This window comes from Vombatus ursinus, unplaced genomic scaffold (genome assembly GCF_900497805.2).
Source record: "Vombatus ursinus unplaced genomic scaffold, bare-nosed wombat genome assembly UNPS02014770.1, whole genome shotgun sequence".
In the NCBI taxonomy this organism is placed as follows: Eukaryota; Metazoa; Chordata; class Mammalia; order Diprotodontia; family Vombatidae; genus Vombatus; species Vombatus ursinus.
Genome location: NW_020954548.1, coordinates 2,089,229 through 2,095,662, shown reverse-complemented (window position 1 = coordinate 2,095,662; position 6,434 = coordinate 2,089,229).

Below are 6,434 nucleotides of genomic sequence, written 5' to 3'. Positions count from 1 at the left end.
TGTGATAGGTGTCACTCTCAGTTAAGAATTAACAGAGCATATTTTGTGATAAGTCAGGGCAGCAAGGGATTCTAGATTGCTGGCTAACAAATCATTAAAGTGGTAGACCATGGGGTCAAGTCTAGGTATGGAAGCAAATGAAGACAGAGAAGGGAAAATTGATCTGGAGATTAGGAGCTGGTCGTTTGAGTATAAAGAGTAAGGTTAATGAAATGAGGGGATGTGAGTGATGGAAAGAACTGAGACTGTGGTAAGAGAATGGCAAAGGCAAGAAACTTGAGTTTGGCAAAGTTGGTCCAAATCATTTCACCGCTTCCTCCAGAGACAATGGGAAGGCACTGTCTTCTATCTTTGGACGTTATGATTCAGGATGCTTAACGGGTTTTGCATTTGATTGGATAACCATACAGACAACAAAAGTACCAACGAAAACCTCCGTTAAAAAAGAGTTACCTAGCCAGCAGGGAATTAAAGAACAAATTTCTGTCAAAAAGGGGCGGTAATCCAAACCATAGCCATTATCATTTCCCCCAACCCCAACCCCCTAGAATGGAGAAGATAGTAGGGAAAATTCAAATTATTTAAGCCCCGTTCATAGGTCTGATACCTTAAATGATCTAGTACCTGGCCGTAATGGTTACCCATCAAACTATCCTGCATCTAGTTGCAATCAAGATCCTTAAAGTTCTATAGGCCTTGGATGCAACCATGAATTCTCATAGCCTCTAGATTAAAGTGATAACCCATCAAAGAATTCAGTAGAGGCATTGATTAAACAAATAAGACAAATATATATGTATGTATACATAAATATTTATGTAGGTTTCCCAGAAAATTAGCCTGGATTGGATTAAGGAAGCAGACAAGGAAGAAGGAGTTGGAGGGAGGAAATGGTGAAATAACTTTGGTTTGTCCTACAGAGCTCCTACTAAGTCTCAGAACAGTGGATCACATAGGGGCTAGATATACAAGAGGTGATTTAGGGTTGTGATTGGGGTGGAGGGTCACAAAATATACTATTTCTGGGAAAAGGGAAAACTTTCTGGAACAAAAAGGAATCATATTTTAAATCTCTTAATAAAGCTTCTGCAGAACCATGGTGTGATCTTTGGGTAACTCTGTTGAAGAGAAAGCTATCTGGGAAGAATAGGCCTTCTTGACCAAGGGGTGGGAAGATTTCAGAGTGGCAGAGAAATGGCAAGCCTTTGTTATAAAATGGAAAGGTTTTTGGGAATTAAGGGCAGGCAGAAGGCTGAATAAAACAGTGGCCTAAAGGGCTGCCCAAGAATCTTTCCTCAACAGCCAGATCCTTTTACAGGAACCCATACTAATACATTCGGGCCTGCTAGGTCATATTTGCTTCCTGTTGGTTTGGATGTCCTAAGACTGAGAGGCTCTTTACTACTTTCAAAGTCATTTCCCCTCACACTTAAAAAGCTTATAAGCATGAACATGGGGTTTACTGTGTGTCCTCAAGAAGACCTGAATGTACCAGCAGCTTTCTTGCCACATGGGGATCCTTGGGTCATGGAGACTCTGAAGCTTCCTTTCCCAGTCTCTGCAGATGTCCAGTTCTTGTCTCCACTGAAGGTTGTCCTGACTTCTGCTCACCTCGCCCTTATAGCTCTCTTCTGAAATCTCCATTTGGCATTGGTTATCTGATTTGTTCCTGCTCTCCTCAGGGTCAGGGAGATATCTGCCTTCCTTTCTTCCCAATCCCTAAAGGTCTTCCCTCCTCTTTTCTAGGGACTCCAGCCGTTATACCCATGCCATTTAAAATAAACAAATCTAAAATGAGCACAAAAGAAGAAATATGACAAATTAGAGAAGAAAAAAATGGAAAAAATACAAAAATTAAATAAAAAAGGCTAATTCTTTGATAAGACTAATAAAATTGATAAGTCTTTATCTAATCTGATTAAAAAGGAGAGGGCAGAACATTAAATCAATAAAATAGCAAGTGACCAAAGTGAAATCATGACAAAATCAGAAAAAATAAAAGAATAATGAGAACCTATTGTGCACTGTTCTATGCCAACAAAATTGAGATATTTCACGTTGTCTTCTATTTTTTCATTCTTTTTTGTTTTATATTTTCTTGATTTCTCACAGAGTCATTAGCTTTAATTAATTAATTAATTTTTAGTTTTCAACAATCACTTCCATAAGCTTTCGAGTTTTAAATTTTCTGCTCCTCCCTTCCCACCTCCCTTCTCAAGATGGCAAAATAGAAATTGAAAGAATTTGTTTTCTCATCGACTATTCTAATTCCTTCTATTTCTTTTTCTTCTCTTATTGTGATAGTTAATATTTCTAGCACTATATTGAATAGCAGTGGTGGTAATGGGCATCCTTGCTTCACCCCTGATCTTATTGGGAAGGCTTCTAGTTTATCCCCATTACAGATAGTGTTTACTGATGGTTTTAGATAGACACTGCTTATCATTTTAAGGATCGCTCCCTTTATTCCTATGCTCTTTAGTGGTTTTTAGTTATAAAAATTAGTGTTTTTAAATAGTTTTTCAACATCTATTGAGATAATCACAACTGAGAGGCAGTTTTCAGATGAAGAAATCAAAACTATCTACATGCTTATGAGGAAGTGCTTTAAATCACTTTTGATTAGAGAAATATAAATTAAAACAACTCTGAGGTACCACCTCATACCTATCAGATTGACTAATATGACAGAAAAGGAAGATGATAAATGTTGGAGAGGACTGGGAAAATTGGGACATTAATGCACTGTTGTTAGAGCTAACTGATCCAACCATTCTGGACAGCAATTTGGAACTATGTCCAAAGGGCAACCAAACTTTGATCCAGCAATACCACTACCAGGTCTATATCCCAAAGAGATGATAAAAAAGGGAAGAGGAGATACATGTGCAAAAATAATTACAGAAGCCCTTTTTGTGGTGGCAAAATATTGGAAGTTGAGAGGATGCCCATCAATTGGGGAATTGCCAAACAAGCTATGGCATATGAATGTAATGGGATGCAATAAGAAGTGATGAGCAGGCAGATTTCAGAAAAATCTGGAAAGACTTGTATGAACTAATGCAAAGTGAAATGAGCAGAGCCAGGAAAACATTGTACACAGTAACAGCAACATTGTGTGATGGTCAACTATGGATGACTTGACTCTTCTCAGCAACACAGTAATAAAAGACAAGTACAAAAGACTCATTTTAGAAAATGCTGTCCACATCCAGATAAAGAACTGAGGGACTCTGAATGCAAATCAATGTATACTTTTTTCACTTTTTTGTGTCATTTTTTTCTTTTGATTTCTTCTTTCACAACTGTAACTAATACAGAAATATGTTTTACATGATTGTACATATTTAACCTATATCAAATTACCTACCATTTTAAAAAGAGGAGAGGGAAGGAAGGGGAGAAAAATCTGGAACTCAAAATCTTACAAAAATGAATGCAAAAAATTTTCTTGACATGTAATTGGGAAAAAAATACTATTTAAAACAAAACAAGAACCAAAAACAAACAAACAACAACCATTTCCCTGCAGCCAAGTGAACCATGAAGAGGGATTCCACCAGGGGTAACTTCTGCTATAACTTGTTGGATCTTATATAGGCTTGTCACTATTTCTACCTACTGGTTAATGTAAGAACAACAAGATTGAATAATCATAGTCCAGCTATAGTAGGAATACCATGGACTAATTTTAGAGAGGAGATTTACATGTCACCAAAGTAATCAAGAAAACTCAGCAGACATTAATAACATGAAACAAAAAAAAAACAAAGTAAGTAAAATAATGATTATCAATATCAATTAACATCAAGTATCCATTAGCCTGATAACCCACTCCCAGTGTTCATTTAATGAATACCTTATATCTGGGATCCCAGTTGTCTCATGTAGTCATCTGGTCCTTGGAAACATCTTCTCTTGCACATTCTGGTGTAGGTCACATTCCCAGGGCAACTCTAAAAGGGGCTCTTGTTCAGTAGATTTTTCTCCTCTGGTTCCAAATCACTTAGAGATATTCCTAGGATATTCTGCTAAAATCTGCCAGTAACAAGGCTTGATACAATTTTGTACAGTCTCTTAAATTTTGCTTTTGCAATAAATTGTTCATATGTGAAAACCAGCTTAAACTTATGGTTCTAATCCTATTAACAACGGAGCTATAAGAAGAATATCAAATTAGAAATGTATAGTACACTTTAAATTTCAGAGAATTTATTTTTTTGCATATTCTTGTTGTTTATATCTTCATCTAAAACCTGTACCTGTATAAACATTGCCAACAACGGGTTGAAGGAAGGATCTTAAAAAGAACCTATGAGAATCTTCCTTGTAAAATGGACCCTTCTTGTTAAGAATTTAATATTTACCAAAATAAACATGTAAGGTAACAATTAAGTGCTTTTCAAAATCAGTAGTGACTCCATTATCATTTAACTTTTTAATACTGGTGTTAATTTATTTCATTCTTTATTTTGGAATAGAGGGAAAACTTTCAGTTTTACTACTTATAAGTGTTTTGTGATATAAGTCAGCAAATTGTTATGTTGGTATATTTAAGAAATTCAAATATTAGTTTAGAAATTAAAAACCCTAAACATTCAAAAAGCACCATAGAAACCAGAATTCTGACACTTTTAAAATTAAGCATTAAAACCCCCCCAGAAAATGGCTGATTTGTGCAAAGGTTGAGTAACACAATTTTATATACAAAGTCCTAAATCCAACTTTTGGAACATGCTCAATGATTGTATATCCCATTAGAATAATTTACATTTGATGTATATAATCATGATCTTACTGCTTTCTCAAAAAATTTCTGTATATTATTAGAACATGCTCAAGAATTGTTTATTCCATTAGAATCATTTACATTTGACGTATATAATTAATACAATATAATATAAATAACTTTCTCAAAAATTTCCACTCCAGCTAACTCTTCCCTTAGGCTGATGGGATACTTGCTCTAATCCTAAACATGCAGATAGCAATCAGCACTCTTTGTAAGCAGATGACTTTTATCCCTAGTTTCATTGGTTATACAAATGGACTTGTGCAAAAGATTCTAATTTAGCTTCAATTGTAACAGAAAACAAAAGATATGAGATGGGATATGTATATATACATACATATATGTATATATAATATATGTATAGTACTTAATCTCAGATTGTATACCGAGAGCAGTGTGTATCTCAAATGAGATGCCTATATGTAAATTACCTGCACTCCAGGACATGCTCTATGCACAGGTATTAATATCAAATTAAATAATAAACCTAAGTAAAATTGGATTGCCCTTTGAGGTAACACAAGATAGTTCATAAGTAACTCTTATCTAAGATAAATGATTGCACAGAAATTTTTTCCTTTTATAACCAAACAGAAGATGTTTCTGATTCTAATCTTACTAATTAATAAATTTATATGCTTGTCCCACAAACTTCTTTATCTTTGTCTAATTATTCCTGTATCATTCTGAGCTATTTCAAGGACCTTACATTCTATTATAGCAGTGCAGAGGTGCTAGAGAATTGCAGCAATAAAATTAATTATATATGTATATATATGTAATATATAATTATATATAATGTTATTATATGTAATATGATAGAATAATAAAATAGAATAATATTTAATAGAATACAATAATATTTATATAATATATAAATTACTGTTTTACCTTCTCTGGTTAGAGAAATTTGTTATGAAAGGAATGAGCAGGGTCATGAGTATAGCAGCACCAAAATTGATCCTCTAGGCCAAAGTGTAAGGACACAGAATGATTCACCTCAGGTATAGGATAAAGCATTCTTAGTTCAGCCAATTATATAGAAAAGCTCCATCTCATTCACAGAACATCATCCAGGATCAGGATTAATCAGGTGAAAGGAAATAGCACAACCGAGTCAAGAAGAGCCCACCTTAGTCCATGCCAAAGTTGTTCCCTCAACTTTTCCCAGGCACAGGCATCCACCTGTAGCAGTTTTCAAACTAGACTCCCTTGAGCAGCACTTTTCTTGAATGGTGTATTACTGACTTAATGATCAATCAGGCAATTATAACTCAATTCAAAACTCAAAACAATATCAGATTACAGTTCCATGAGACTTCACCTCAAATGGAAAAGTTCCACTATAGCTTAGGGCTAGATACAGTTATTACTACTCCCATGTTGTTGCAATAAGTTTGTTGTTATTGCTCTCTTGTGTCTGACTCTTTGTGACCCCATTTGGGGTTTTCTTGGCAAAGATATTGGAGTGGTTTGCCATTTCCTTCTCCAACTCATTTTTACAGATGAGGAATTGAGGAAAGCAAGGTTAAGTGATTTGCCCAGGGTCACACAGCTAGAAAGTGTTTGAGATGGGATTTGAATTCATGAAGATGAGTCTTCCTGATTCTAAGCCCAGTGTTCTATCCACTGTACCAACTAA